This window comes from Tachyglossus aculeatus, chromosome 18, assembly GCF_015852505.1.
Source record: "Tachyglossus aculeatus isolate mTacAcu1 chromosome 18, mTacAcu1.pri, whole genome shotgun sequence".
NCBI classification, from domain to species: Eukaryota; Metazoa; Chordata; class Mammalia; order Monotremata; family Tachyglossidae; genus Tachyglossus; species Tachyglossus aculeatus.
Genome location: NC_052083.1, coordinates 25,254,442 through 25,268,783, shown reverse-complemented (window position 1 = coordinate 25,268,783; position 14,342 = coordinate 25,254,442). Strand labels below are relative to the sequence as shown.

At 45.2% G+C, this 14,342-nt stretch overlaps 1 non-coding gene across 1 annotated transcript; it reads right to left on the bottom strand.

Moving 5' to 3' along the window:
• Nucleotides 1–2,943: 2,943 nt before the first annotated feature.
• On the bottom strand, nucleotides 2,944–3,081 carry LOC119940481. Its single transcript, XR_005454959.1, has one exon. It is a non-coding gene; the product is annotated as a small nucleolar RNA SNORA7 (small nucleolar RNA).
• Between the last annotated feature and the right edge of the window lie 11,261 nt (nucleotides 3,082–14,342).

The following is a 14,342-nucleotide window of genomic DNA, read 5'->3' as shown; positions in this document are numbered from 1 at the left end:
TGTCTCTACAACCCACTCCTGATTCTAGTAAGTAATCTTCCACCACCCCCAGGCCCTGCCTTCCAAATTTTTGAAGCATTTTGATCCCTTTCTCAATAATTGTGTTAAGCACTTACCATGTGCCTAGCACTGTGCTAGATACAAGGTAATCAGGTCCCACATTGGGCTCCTACTTAGATGTAGGAGGGAGGACATCGTTATTATTATCATTATAGAACAGGTTTTGAATCCCCAGTTTGCAGATAAGGGAACTGAGGCACAGAGAAGCTAAATGATTTGCCCAAAGTCACACAACAGAAAAGAAGGAGAACCAGGTTAAAAAACAGGTCCTTTGATGACTGGTCTGTGCTTTCCACTAGGCCATGCTGCTCAACAGGGCTGTACTTTTCATTTCTGCTTTGCCCATCACCTCCGTCAGAGAGGTTGCTCTTCAGTCTCGGGTTTATGGAAACATTTCTCTCCTGATTTTCAGTTTAGTCCTCTGAGAACCCAGCCTCTGCCTCTGGAGCCGGATTCCCTCAGGCAATCAATCGATCGATCGATGGCTTGTATTTATTCATTCATTCATTCAATTGTATTTTTTGAGCACTTACTGAGTGCAGAGCACTGTACTAAGCACTTAGGAAGTACACACTGGCAACATATAGAGACGGTCCCTACCCATTGAGCTCTTGCCATATGTAGAACAGGCAGAAACTGCACGTGTCCCTCAGTGCTCAGTTTTGACAGAGTCCATGGGGGGAAACACAGGGCTAACCCAGATAGGACAAAGCTTTTTGAGCTGGAGTTCTCCAGCCTGGCCTCTTAAAAACCGAAAATGGCCAGGGGTGGGGCTGCCAAGAATCTCCATCAGAAGGCCAAGGGCACTGCCCACTGCTGCTCCCTTCCTGGAGCTCACTGAGCAGCAGGGATCTTGGATAGGAGTGGGAATTCAAGCTCCCAAAGCCCCAAGCGGAGTGCTGGTCTACCCACTGACCAGGCCCTAACCTGTCCTCCTGGGCACAAGATTGGGCGAGCACAGGAAGTGATAGTGATGAGGGGGTGGTCAGAGCTCCAGAACTGCCGCATAAATGCAGCTTTCAGATGAGAATCTGCCACCCCACCCATGTCTGCGCCCCCCAGGAAGCCAACCAGCTTCCGGCCAAGGCCATTCAGGGACAGCGAGGGGTGGGCGGCCAAGGGGTTGGACCTGAGGGGAGAGGAACTGCTTAAACTTAGCTCCTGCTCTTGCCCAAACAGGGCTGCCTCCTGTCTGTAAATTTATGCTGCTGCCTCCAAAAGGGCTGGACCACCTCGTGACCGTAAACACCCAGACGGTCGGCAAAAATTAGTTCAGACTGTAAAGCCCATGAAAATACTTCACTCTCCATAAATACCACCGTGCTGGCAAGCTACAGTGCCACTGCTCCAAAGCTCTGGGGGTGGCTATGGCAGGGACAGTCACCCGAATTAATGGCCATCTGGTGACCCGGTGAACCCGAAATATGTGGGGAACAAAGAGGAGAAGGAGGAGCACCCAATCAGCTTTCCCACTCCTACCTAATCTCACTCCTTTCCCATGAAAACCCAGCCCACCAGCCTACTCTCTGTGCCTCACTCTTGTCTGACAACCACTGACCCCTTATCCGTGTCCTCTCTCCTCCCCAGAACCTCCTTTGCAGGCAGCAGACCTCTACTCTGCTCATCTTCAAAGCATTTCTAAAATCTCCTCTCCTCCAGGAGGCCTTCCCTGATTAACTCTCATTTTCCAATGCCCTACTGACAATTCAGCACTTCCGCATCACTGGATAACATGCACTAGGATGCCCATTCCCAAAGAACTTAGGTATGGTATTCCTCCCATAGCACTTTAAGAGCATATCTTTAGATTCCGTTGCTCCCTCCTCCCTGTATCTGAGTGTCTGTCTTCCCTGATGGATTGTAAGCCCCTTGAGAGGAGGGATTGCATCTATCTATCTATCTAGAAGGGGAAATTCTCCCCCTTCTAGACTGTGAGCCCGACTTGTACTTCCCAAATGCTCAGTACAGTGCTCTGCACACAGTATGTGCTCAATAAATATGATTGAATGAATGACTATCTATCAAGTCTATTGTACTCTCCCAAGTATTTACTTCAGTACACAGCAACATGAGGAGCACGGATAGCGCCCGGGCCTAGGATTCAGAAGGTCATGGGTTCTAATCCTCGCTCTACCACTTGTCTGCTGTGTGACTTTGGGCAACTCACTTCACTTCTTTGGGCCTCAGTTACCTCATTGTAAAATGGGGATTGAAACAATGATCGCACCATGGGACAGGGACTGTGTCCAACCTGATTTGCTTATATTCTCCCCAGCACTTAGTACAGTGCTTAACAAATACCACTGTTGTTATTATTACACAGCAGATTGAGTGCTCAATAAATACTACCATTGGATTGATTGAAGGAGCACCATTAGTGAGTACATTTTGCCTCCTCTTCCCCTCCCTTTCCCTTCCTGTTCCTTCTCCTTCCCCTCTTCTTTATTTCTCTCCCCATCTCCTCTCTCATTTCCTCCCTTTCCCACTCCTTCCCCACCCCTCCCCTCCCAAGTCCTAACCACTCAAGAGTAAGACATCGGGAACAACTGAGCCCTGGGAGTTAATCAATCAATCATGTTTACTGAGGGTTTACTGTGAGCAATGCACTATGCTAAGCGCTTGGGAGACTTCTTGTCCTGTGCTGTCAAATTGTGTCCGACCCTTAGTGATGCCAAAGACACATCTCTCCCGGAACACCCCACTTCCATCTGCAATTGTTGCAAAATTGCAATTATTGCAAAATTGCAATTCTGGTAGCGAATCCAAAGAGTTTTCTTGGTAAAAATATGGAATTGGTTTACCATTGCCTCCTTCCATGCAGTAAATGAGTCTCTGCCCTCGACTCTCTCCCAGGCCGCTGCTGCCCAGCACAGGTGAGTTTTGACTTGTAGAAGACGGCCTTCCACTTACTAGCCACTGCCCAAGCTAGGAATGGAATGGGTAGGCCTCGGCTTGACTCTCCCTCCCATAGTCATGACTGGTGGAGTACTGGAAACTCTCCAGGTGTGACTCTGAGAGGGCCTTGGGAGAGTACAACCCAGCAATATAACAGACACATTTCCTGCCCACAACAAGCATACAGTCTAGAGTCACATTCAATCTCTGGAAATCAGAGGCTCCCAGGGAGGGAATGTGCCACAGTCCCACCTTGATATTGAGCCAGAATCAGAGCTGAGAGAGAGCAGCACGGTCCTGGTGTTGTCCAGGAGATGTCCAGAGAAACATCCCCTGATGCAGCTCACCAGAGAGCGATCTGCAAATGGCGGACACCATAAATGACACTGGCCCCTGCCCTCCCCTCCCCACCCTTGCATTTCTCTCTTCCTTTGTTTCTGAAGGTGATGCTGATGATGTACATTTCTATCTGTGCAGGAGGTTAAATAGGCCGACATTGAACCTTTGCACACTCCATACCCATAAAGATTGCCTGTGGCTTATGGCCTTGGCTGTGTTCCGCAGTCCCAGACCTACTGCTTTTAATCCAACAGCCAGTGGTACTGATTGAGTATTTACTCTGCATACAGTACGGGTACACTCCTACATTACCTCACTGATTTCCTATTATAACCCAGCCCACACACTCCACTCTAATGCCAAACGACTCTGTCTGTATTTCGGTAATAATGATGGTAAGTATGGTATTTTGTTAAGTGCTTACAATGTGCCAGGCATTGTAAAAAGTGCTGGGGTGAATACAAGCAAAGTGGGTTGGACACAGTCCCTGTCCCATGTGGGGCTCACAGTCTCAATCTCATCTAACACACCGCCAACCCTTTGCCCAAGTTCTTCCTCAGGCCTGGACCACCCTCCTTACCTTCAAAACCCTCCTAAAATCCCATTTCCTCCAAGCCTTCCCTGACATCCATCATGTCCCCTCTCTGCCCCACCCATGACCCCATCACATTGACTATGTACTTGGCTGGATAACCCTTAAGCACTTTGATACCCACCCCAGCCCCGCAACCCTATGTTCATATCCTTATAATCCACTATTTCCCCTATCTATACTTTTTAAATATAATCCACTATTTCCCCTATCTGTACTTTGTAGATTGGAAGTGCCTTGCGGAAAGGGTTCACATCTACCAACTCTGTTGCATTGTACTTTCCCAAGCACTTACTTTAGTGGCCCGCTCACAGTAGGTGCTCAATAAATTCCACTGATAAATTGATTGATTGGGAGAGTAGACTAGAGGAAGTGGACACAATCCCTGCCCCCAGAAACCTATTAAATTCTGGTCTGTCCAATGTTTTGCCCACATAGAGCCTCTTCATGTTGGATTTCTTCAGTCAAATTTACCCTACTTTCGGTTCCTTTTCCCAGAACTGCAATTATCCCACTGTATTGTGCACCTGGGACCTGTCAATTCCTCCCCAGATGCTTATCCGACAGCATCTGTGTGGAACGCCCAATGTCCCAACCTATGCCCAATATCCGAAACAGTGTGTTCTAGTGGGAAGAGCAGAGGCCTGGGAGTTAGGAGACCTGAATTCAAATCTGGCTTTGTCTATTGCCTCCTGTCTATTTCTGCTTGCAAAAGTTACTTAATTTCTCTGTGCCTTTCATTCATTCATTCATACTTTTTGAGCGCTTACTGTGTGCAGAGCACTGTACTTAGCTCTTGGAAAGTACCATTCGGCAACAAATAGAGACAATCCCTGCCCACAACGGGCTTACAGTCTAGAAGGGGGGAGACACATCAAAACACGCAAACAGGCAACAATAGCCTAAATAAATAGAATTAGAGATATATACACACCAAAACAAGTAAACAGGCATTAATATAAATGAATAGAATTGTAGCTATGAACATATAGACACAAGTGTTGTGGGGCGGGGATGGGGATATTTCCTCATCCATAAAAGGGGATTAAATACTTATTTTTCCTCCATCTTAGACGGACAACCCCATGTGAGACTGGAAATAGCAAATACCACAATTATTGTTATTGCTGTTATTACGGCGGGGTTGAGTTGTGACAACAGTATAAAACAGCAATGTTTAGGTCAGTGTTGCACCAGACAAAATGCCCAGGACAAAGCCATAGGGGTCACCGATCCATGACCGCTGCAGCCCAGTTGATTGCATTTCCAAAAACGACACTATTCATATCCACTGGTAATTGGGACCAAAGCTGTTTCAGTATTTTAATTGCTTTGGATTGGATGAGAGGGGGAAAATGATATTTAATTGAAGAGCTCTGATCATACCAGAGTTTTTTTCCTCTGTCCATTCCCCAAGCTGGGGAACCTTAGAGTTTAGAGATACACTGTGAAATATAATCCTGAGCTGAATTTCCCTCTGAGTTAGCCTCTCCCCTAGCAGAGTTTCTGAGATCAGAGAGGTGGAAAATCTCAACCACAGACATTGGCCCAAGATATTGTGGGGCAAACCAATTTTGAGGCTTCGCTTTCCTATTATTTGGAGAAAATCACTTTTATCTACCATACGCTCTTCAGGCTCTCTGTTCATTTCTCATGGGAAGAGTAGAAAGACTTTCTGAAGTTAGAGACAGAATTGAGAATTCTTCCTAGAACGTTTTCAGGCTCATCGCTTTGAATTAAAATAATAATAATAATAATAAAGAATCCTAAAAATACATCAGAGAATATTGAGCACAGAGGAGATTGTCTCCAGGGGATGCTATTCTGGATAAGATATCCTTTCAAAGCCCTACTGAGAGCTCACCTCCTCCAGGAGGCCTTCCCAGACTAGGCCCCCTCCTTTTTCTCCCCCTCTTCCCCCTCCCCATCCCCCCACCTTACCTCCTTCCCCTCCCCACAGCACCTGTATATATGTATATATGTTTGTATGGATTTATTACTCTATTTATTTTACTTGTACATATTTATTCTATTTATTTTATTTTGTTAATATGTTTTGTTTTGTTGTCTGTCTCCCCCTTCTAGACTGCGAGCCCGCTGTTGGGTAGGGACTGTCTCTATATGTTGCCAACTTGTACTTCCCAAGCGCTTAGTACAGTACTCTGCACACAGTAAGTGCTCAATAAATATGAATGAATGAATGAATGAATGAATAAGATGTGGCAGAGAGAACTGTACCAGGGGAACTGAATTAGAGGGCAATTCTAATAGAGTAGCATACCTTAATAGAGCAGAAGTCTCTGTAGGTAGGGAGTGACTAGGTTTGTTGCTTGTTGTGTGATCCCTAAGTATTTAGTATAGTACATTACACCAACTGGGGTTCAATAAACGCTTTTAATAGAGGTAGAGTAATAATAATAATAATGGTGTTTGTTAAGCACTTTCTATGTGCAATGCACTGTTCTAAGCACTGGGGAGGTTACAAGGTGGTCAGGTTGTCCCATTGGGGGGCTCACAGTTTTAATCCTCATTTTACAGATGAAGTAACTGAGGCACAGAGGAGTTAAGTGACTTGCCCAAAGTCACACAGCTGACCATTCGTGAAACGGGGATTTGAACCCATGACCTCTGACTCCAAAGCCCGGGCTCTTTCCACTGAGCCGTGCTGCAGTGGTAATAGTAGTGGCATTCATTAAGCACCCCTTTGATATAGTACACTCTACTAAGCATTTGGAAAGTACAGAGTAATGAAGAAGTATGATCCTTACCCAAGAAGAGCTTTCACTCTAATGGAGGGGGATAAAACTTGAAAATATGTACAACTACAATGTTCAAAATACATAACTAAGCAGATATAAACACATGACTGTAAAGGAGGGTGTAAATAGTAGTACTACTATTACTACTCAACAAATCAATTAATCTTTAATAATAATAATGGCATTTATTAAGTGCTTACTATGTGTAAAGCACTGTTCTAAGCGCTGGGGAGGTTACAAGGTGATCAGGTTGTCTCACAGTATTAATCCCCATTTTACAGATGAGGTAACTGAGGCACAGAGAAGTTAAGTGACTTCCCCAAAGTCACACAGCTGACAATTGGCAGAGTCGGGATTTGAATCCATGACCTCTGACTCCAAAGCCCGTGCTCTTTCCACTGAGCCACACTGCTTATTGATATATCTATATTATCAATACTATATATATATATATATATATATTATATATAGGGGCGATTGGGAGGGAGCAGAGGAAAAGGGGGCTGGTATTTATTAAGTGCTTACTATGTTCCAAGCACTGAACTAAGAACAGAAGTAGATACAAAATAATCAGGTCCCACATGGGGCTCATAGTTTTAAGTTGGAGGGAGTGCATTCATTCAATTGTATTTATTGAGCACTTACTGTGTGCAGAGCACTGTACTAAGTGCTTGAGTGCAGTGTGGACTAATGGATAGAACACGGGCTTGGGAATCAGAGGTCATGTGTTCGAATCCTGGCTCTACCACTTGTCAGCTGCGTGACCTTGGGCAAGTCACTTAATTTCTCTGTGCCCAGTTACCTCATCTATAAAATTGGGATTAAGACTGTGAGCCCCACTTGGGACAACCTGATCACCTTGTATCCCCCCAGTGCTTAGAACAGTGCTTTGCACATAATAAGTGCTTAACAAATACCATCATCATTATTATTATTATTATCTACCCCAGAGCTTAGAACAGTGCCTGGCACATAGTAAGCACTTAACAAATACCATAAAAAAAACCCAGCTGGTATTGAATCCCCATTTTGCAAATGAGGGAACCGAGGCATAGAGAAGCTAAGTGATTTGCCCAAGGACACACAGCAGACAAGTGGTGGAGTCAGGATTAGAACCCAGGTCCTTCCAACTCCCAGGCACATGTTCTTTAATATTAATAATAATGATGGCATTTATTAAGCGCTTACTATGTGCAAAGCACTGTTCTAAGCGCTGGGGAGGTTACAAGGTGATCGGGTTGTCCCACAGGGGCTCACAGTCTTAATCCCCATTTTACAGATGAGGTAACTGAGGCCCAGAGAAGTTAAGTGACTGGCCCAAAGTCACACAGCTGACAATTGGCAGAGCCAGGATTTGAACCCATGACCTCTGACTCCAAAGCCCACTAGACCACGCTGCTTCTCTTTCACACACTCCGCCATTCCTCTCTTTCCCTTCCTTTGAAGCGCTTATTTGCCTCTACTGCCTACTCCAGTTAGTGGTTGCTGTATTCTCTGGCCCCCCAGTGCCCACCTCCCACTTTAAACCCATACCTAAATCGATCCTCAGAGACTTCAAGATCCATGAGGATTTTCCTGATGCACTCTCAGCTGCTTTCTCTCACTCTCTCTCCTCCACGCCACCAAATCTCTACTCTACCACACCTTACCCTCTCCAGGATTCTAGTCTCCATACCCTCTCTACCCTCACCAACTCTGAACTTCCACTCTCCTACCCCAAACTTCTCAACTGCCTCCTCACCTCCACACTCCATCCCCACAAATCTGTCCTACCTCCTCACAGAGTCCTCCGACCCCCGATCCCCTCCAATTACCCAGTCATCATGTCCCACTTGGCTTCCATACCCAACATCTCTTCTCCTGATACACAAGTCCACACCTTCAACTCCTCCTCCCCACTGAACTCAACTTCCTCCCTTCCCCGTACTTCTATCAATCTCGTACCTTCTTCCTGGATGAGGTAGGATTTTTGGAAAAACTTGGAAAGACCAGTGGATAGAGAACAAATGATATGACACCCGTCTACATGTTTTGTTTTGTTGTCTGTTTTCCCCTTCTAGACTGTGAGCCCGTTGTTGGGTAGGGACCGTTTCTATATGTTGCCAACTTGTACTTCCCAAGCGCTTAGTACAGTGCTTTGCACACAGTAAGCGCTCAATAAATACGATTGATTGATTGATTGTCCCCCATCTATGGTCCTGCTCTCTATCTCCTATATTTTCTATTATAACTAATAATAATAATAACGATATCTGTTAAACACTTATTTTGGGTCCAGCACTGTTCTAAGTGTTAGGGTAAATACAAGTTAATCAGGTTGGACACGGTAGAAAATGTCAGAGACCACATTGGGGCTCAAAGTCTAAGTCAGAGGGAAAATGGGCATTGAATCCCCACTTTACACTTGAGGAAACTGAGGCAAAGAGAAATTAGGTCGCTTTCCCAAATCCTAATCCCAAATGGCAAGTCTGGGATTAGAACCCAGAATGTCTGATTCCCCAAACCCATGCTCTTTCCACTAGACTATGCTGCTTCCCAAACATAAAAGTCCAGTCAGAGTGGAGAATTATTATTCATATTCTGCAACCTCTGTGACCTTTGGCAATGAGATTCCACTGTGTTCATTACTTTAATCATTACAATTTGTTGAAAGAGTTTACTCTGTTTCCTCACAATGTGGGTTTTTTTGTTTTTTTTTTACCACTTCCAGCCTCTGATGTCTGTAAATAATCTGTGTTTGACTCCCCGCCTTAAAGGCAGGGAATATAAAACAGTCCCTGTCCCATATGGGACTCACAGTCCAAGTAGGAGGGAGAAAGGGAGAACAGGTAATGTCGATGCTGTACTCTCCAAAGCAGCGTGGTTCAGTGGAAAGAGCACGGGCTTTGTAGTGAGAGGTCATGGGTTCGAATCCCCGCTCTGCCACATGTCTGCTGTGTGACCTTGGGCAAGTCACTTGACTTCTCTGAGCCTCAGTTACCTCATCTCTAAAATGGGGATTAAGACTGTGAGCTCCACATGGGACAACCTGATCACCTTGTATCCCCCCCAGCGCTTAGAACAGTGCTTCGTAAACCCTTAACAAATGCCATCGTTATTATTATTAATCATTTAAGTAATCACAAGAAGCAGCGTGGCTCAGTGGAAAGAGCACGGGCTTGGGAGTCAGAGGTCATGGGTTTGAATCCCGGCTCCACCACGTCTGCTGTGTGACCTTTGGCAAGTCACTTAACTTCTCTGAGCCTCAGTTACCTCATCTGTAAAATCGGGATTAAGACTGTGAGCCCCACTTGAGACAACCTGATCACTTTGTATCCCCCCAGTGCTTAGAACAGTGCTTTGCACATAGTAAGAGCTTAACAAATGCCAACATTATTATTATCATTTAACAAATTCCATTGAAAAAAAAGTACCAGAGTCAAAGGGTACAAATCTCTCTCGATAACAAATATTTAGTTCTGTTTCCAGGACTCCTCTTCCTCTGTGGGTATGTCTGACTTCTGCCAGTGAATTCCCTGGCATAAGAGTAAAATACAGCTCGATTTCTATCTAGGCTGAACAAAACTGAGTAAAGTGGCTCATTTCTATTCTGAGTCATCCTGAGCTTTAAATAGACCATTCCTGTTGATGAAGAGATACTGATGGCTTTCATAAGGAAAAAGTCACTGACAAAATGGCTTGAAAATCTTCTTAGAAAGAGGGTTCCTCCAGAGAAGCAGCATGGCTCAGTGGAAAGAGCAAGGGCTTGGAAGCCAGAATTTGTGGGATCTAATCCCACCATTTATTTGCTGTGTGACCTTGGGTAAGTCACTTAACTTCTCTACCTCAGTTACCTCTTCTGTACAATGGGGAAAAAGTGTGAGCCCCACGTGGGACAACCTGATTACCCTGTATCTTACTCAGTGCTTAGAACAGTGCTTAGCACATAGCAAGTGCTTAAGAAATACCATCATTATTATTATTAGTCATAGCTGGAAGATAGAAAACAGCTGAATATACGCAGTTATAGCAAGGATGGACAGAACTATCCACACTGATCTTTTGTCAAAAGAATCTTTGTGGCAATCTAGTAACTCCTCTAATAATAATAATGATGGCATTTATTAAGCACTTACAATATGCAAAGCACTGTTCTAAGCGCTGGGGAGGTTACAAGGTGATCAGGTTGTCCCACGGGGGGCTCACAGTCTTAATCCCCATTTTACAGATGAGGGAACTGAGGCCCAGAAAAATTAAGTGACATGCCCAAAGTCACACAGCTGACAATTGGCAGAGCTGGGATTTGAACCCATGACCTCTGACTCCAAAGCCTGGGCTCTTTCCACTGAGCCACGCTGCTTCTCATAGTGTGAGACGAGAGACGAGAGAGAGACGAGACGAGAGATGAGATGAGAGACAAGACGAGACGAGACCCTAGAGACGAGACCCTTTAATTCAATTGCAATTAGCATTCCTAATAGTAAATTAGATCATCTTCACTCTGGCGTCACCTCCCTAGAATGATCAAGCTGACATATGAAGCATTTCAGATATTTTGTGAGATGAAGAAAACCAAGTTAGATTTATTGAAGTTGATATGCAGGAAGACTGAACAAGCTAAGAAACATGGATGATAAAATGGTGGGACAAAAAGGCTGTCCTTAGCAAAACCAAACCAAGGCAATATCCGATTGGTGAGCAAATCTGCCTGTTGAATCCCTTCTCTTACTGAAGAAAACACAGAAACCATGCGAGGTGGGGGTGACGGTGGGGAGAAGGCAGTCTGAATGTAACCAGGAGGGTGTTTAAACCAAGACACTCAAGACAGGCTCACTAAAGTCTCCTCTGAACCCAGGAGGGTGAGCCACACTGTGTTTCCCAAGCTTCCTGACTACCAGTGCTGGAGTTTGGGATGGAAGGGAGAGGGTTTTTTTTTTTTTCCCCTCTCCTTACAAGTCTGGTGGAGTGGCAATACTCTTTGGAGTCCGATAACAACTCCAAATAATTGGGACAGAAAGTAGAAAATATATTTTTCTCCTGGTCCCCATTAAAACCTCATGAAAAACCTGGCCAGGATCCTGATTTCTCCACCTTCCTCCCTCTTTTCTAGAAGCGCTGAAACTGAGCCTCATTCCACTTGGGAAAGAGAGTAGTTGTTTTGTAAAGCCACCTGGAAAATTGTCAATCCTTGAGGAATTTTCCAAACAGGACGATGTCTGCCCATAAAGTCTGACTGGCTTCATGGGATCCTTGTTAATGCCTTTGATCATACAGCTAGAAGCAGCATAGTCTGGTGGATACAGAACAGGCTTGGGAGTCAGAAGGACCTGGGTTCTAGTGCCATGTGTCTGCTGTGTGACCTTGGGCAAGTCATTTAACTTCTCGGGTCCTTAATTCCCTCATCTGGAAAACGGGGGTTAAGACCGTGAGCCCTATATGGGGCATGGACTAAGTCCAACCTTATTATCTTGTATCTACTCGGGCGCTTAATACAGTGCCTGGCACATAGTGAGTGCTATACAAATACCATAAAAAAAGCAGGGAAAAGCAACATCAGAAGCCCAGTCTCATTGTGAACCTCTCCTGCATCCTCCAGACTGGTATGTCCTTTCATTCTTATAACAGGGCCCTTGGTCCCAAAATAGAGAAAATAAATTGGGAAAGAAAAACAATGTATTGGGCTTTTGATTCCTGATAAATCCTCCTGGAACTGTGGCAAAATACGGCAGGTCTTTCGAGACAGAAGGAACTCTATCTCGCAGGCAAGCAACGCATAAAACTAATTTTCTTGTGAACGATGATAATAATTGTGACATTTGTTAAGCACTTACCATGTGTCGAGCACAGCAGTAAATACCCATTACCCCCACCAGCTGTTCCAGTCATTTAACTCCCTCCTCACACCTCCTGTCTCCATGCCCCTGCTGTCTTTCCCCCCAGTGACCTGGCCACATACATTGACAAAATTAAAACCATAATATGTGATCCCTCCCAAAATCCCCCCAGCTCCCCTCCAGTCCCCCCACACCCACTCCTCCACCCTCTTAGACTCTCCAAGTATAACCAGCAGTATCTCAAGAGAAGATCCCTCACCTCTTCTCAAAATCTATCCCCTCAGCCTCAGCCCCTGACTCTATCCCTTCATACCTTATCAAAACACTTGTCACCTCCCTTCTTCCCTCCCTGACCACTATTTTCAACTGTTAGCTCTCCAATGGCTTCTTTCCCACTGCTTGACATGTAGTAAGTGCTCAATAAATACCAGAATTATTATTATCAGTGCCTTCAAAAATGCTCATGTACCCCTGTACTGTAAAACCCCTTCCTTGACCCCACAACCCCCTCCATTTATCGCCTCATCTCCCTCCTTCCATTCCTCTCCTTCAGAGAATTGTCTACACCCTCTTGTCTCCACTTTCTCTCCTCTAATTCTCTCTTTGACCTCCTCCAGTCTATTTTCTGCTCCCTTCACTCACAATAATACAATCACTCATCCTATCCCGCCTGGATTACTGTGTCAGCCTCCTTGATGACTTCCCAGCCTCCCATCTCTCATTCATTCATTCATTCATTCAATCATATTTATTGAGCGCTTACTGTGTGCAGAGCACTGTACTAAGCACTTGGGAAGTACAAGTTGGCAACATACTCCACTCCAGTCCATACTTCACTCTGATGCCCGGAATTTTTTCTACAAAAAATTTCAGGACGTGTTACCTCCCTCCTCAGAAATCTCCAGTGGTTGCCCATCCACCTCCGCATCAAACAAAAACTCCTCACCATTAGCTTTAAAGCATTCCACCACCTCGCCTCCTCCTCCATCACTTCACTACTCTCCTTCTACAGCCCAGCCCACACACTGTGCTCCTCTAGTGCTAACCTTCTCTTTGTGCCTCACTCTCACCTATCTCGCCACTGACCCATCGCCCACGTCCTGCCTCTGGCCTGGAATGCCCTCCCTCCTCGAATCTGACAGACAATTATTCTCCCTCGTTTCAAAGCCTTATTGAAGACACATCTCCTCCAAGAGGCCTTCCCAAACTAGCCCCCCCTTGCCCCTTCTCCCACTCCCTTCTGCAATGCTCTGACTTGCTCCCTTTGTCCATCCCCTCTCCCAACCCCACAGCACTTAGGTACATATCTGTAATTAATTTATTTGTATTGATGTCTGTCTCCCCCCTCAAGGCTGTAAGATCATTGCTGGCAGGGAATGTGTTTATTGTTATATTGTACTAGCCCAAGTGCTCTCAGTACAGTGCTCTGCACACAGTAAGCACTCAATAAATACGATTGAGTGAATGAATAAATGGATGAATGAAAGGAGTCCCTCAAGACTCAGTGCTGGGTCCCCTTCTATTATCCATCTACACCCACTCTCTTGGAAAACTAATTCACTCCCATGGCTTCAACTGCCATCTGTACACAGATGATTTCCAAATGTATCTCTCCAGCCCTGATATCTCCCTTTATCTGCAGTCTCATAATTCTTCCTGTCTTCAGGACTTCTCTACCCAGATGTCCCACTGACACCTCAAACTGAACATGTCCAAAACAAAACTCTTCATCTTCCCACCCAAACCCTGACCTCCCCTTCCCTTAACTGTGACTTTAGACACTGCTACTATCCTCCCTGTCTCACAAACCTATAATCTTGGCTCTATCCTCTACTTTTCTCTCTCATATCCCCCAACATTTTCAATCTGTCACAAAATCCTATT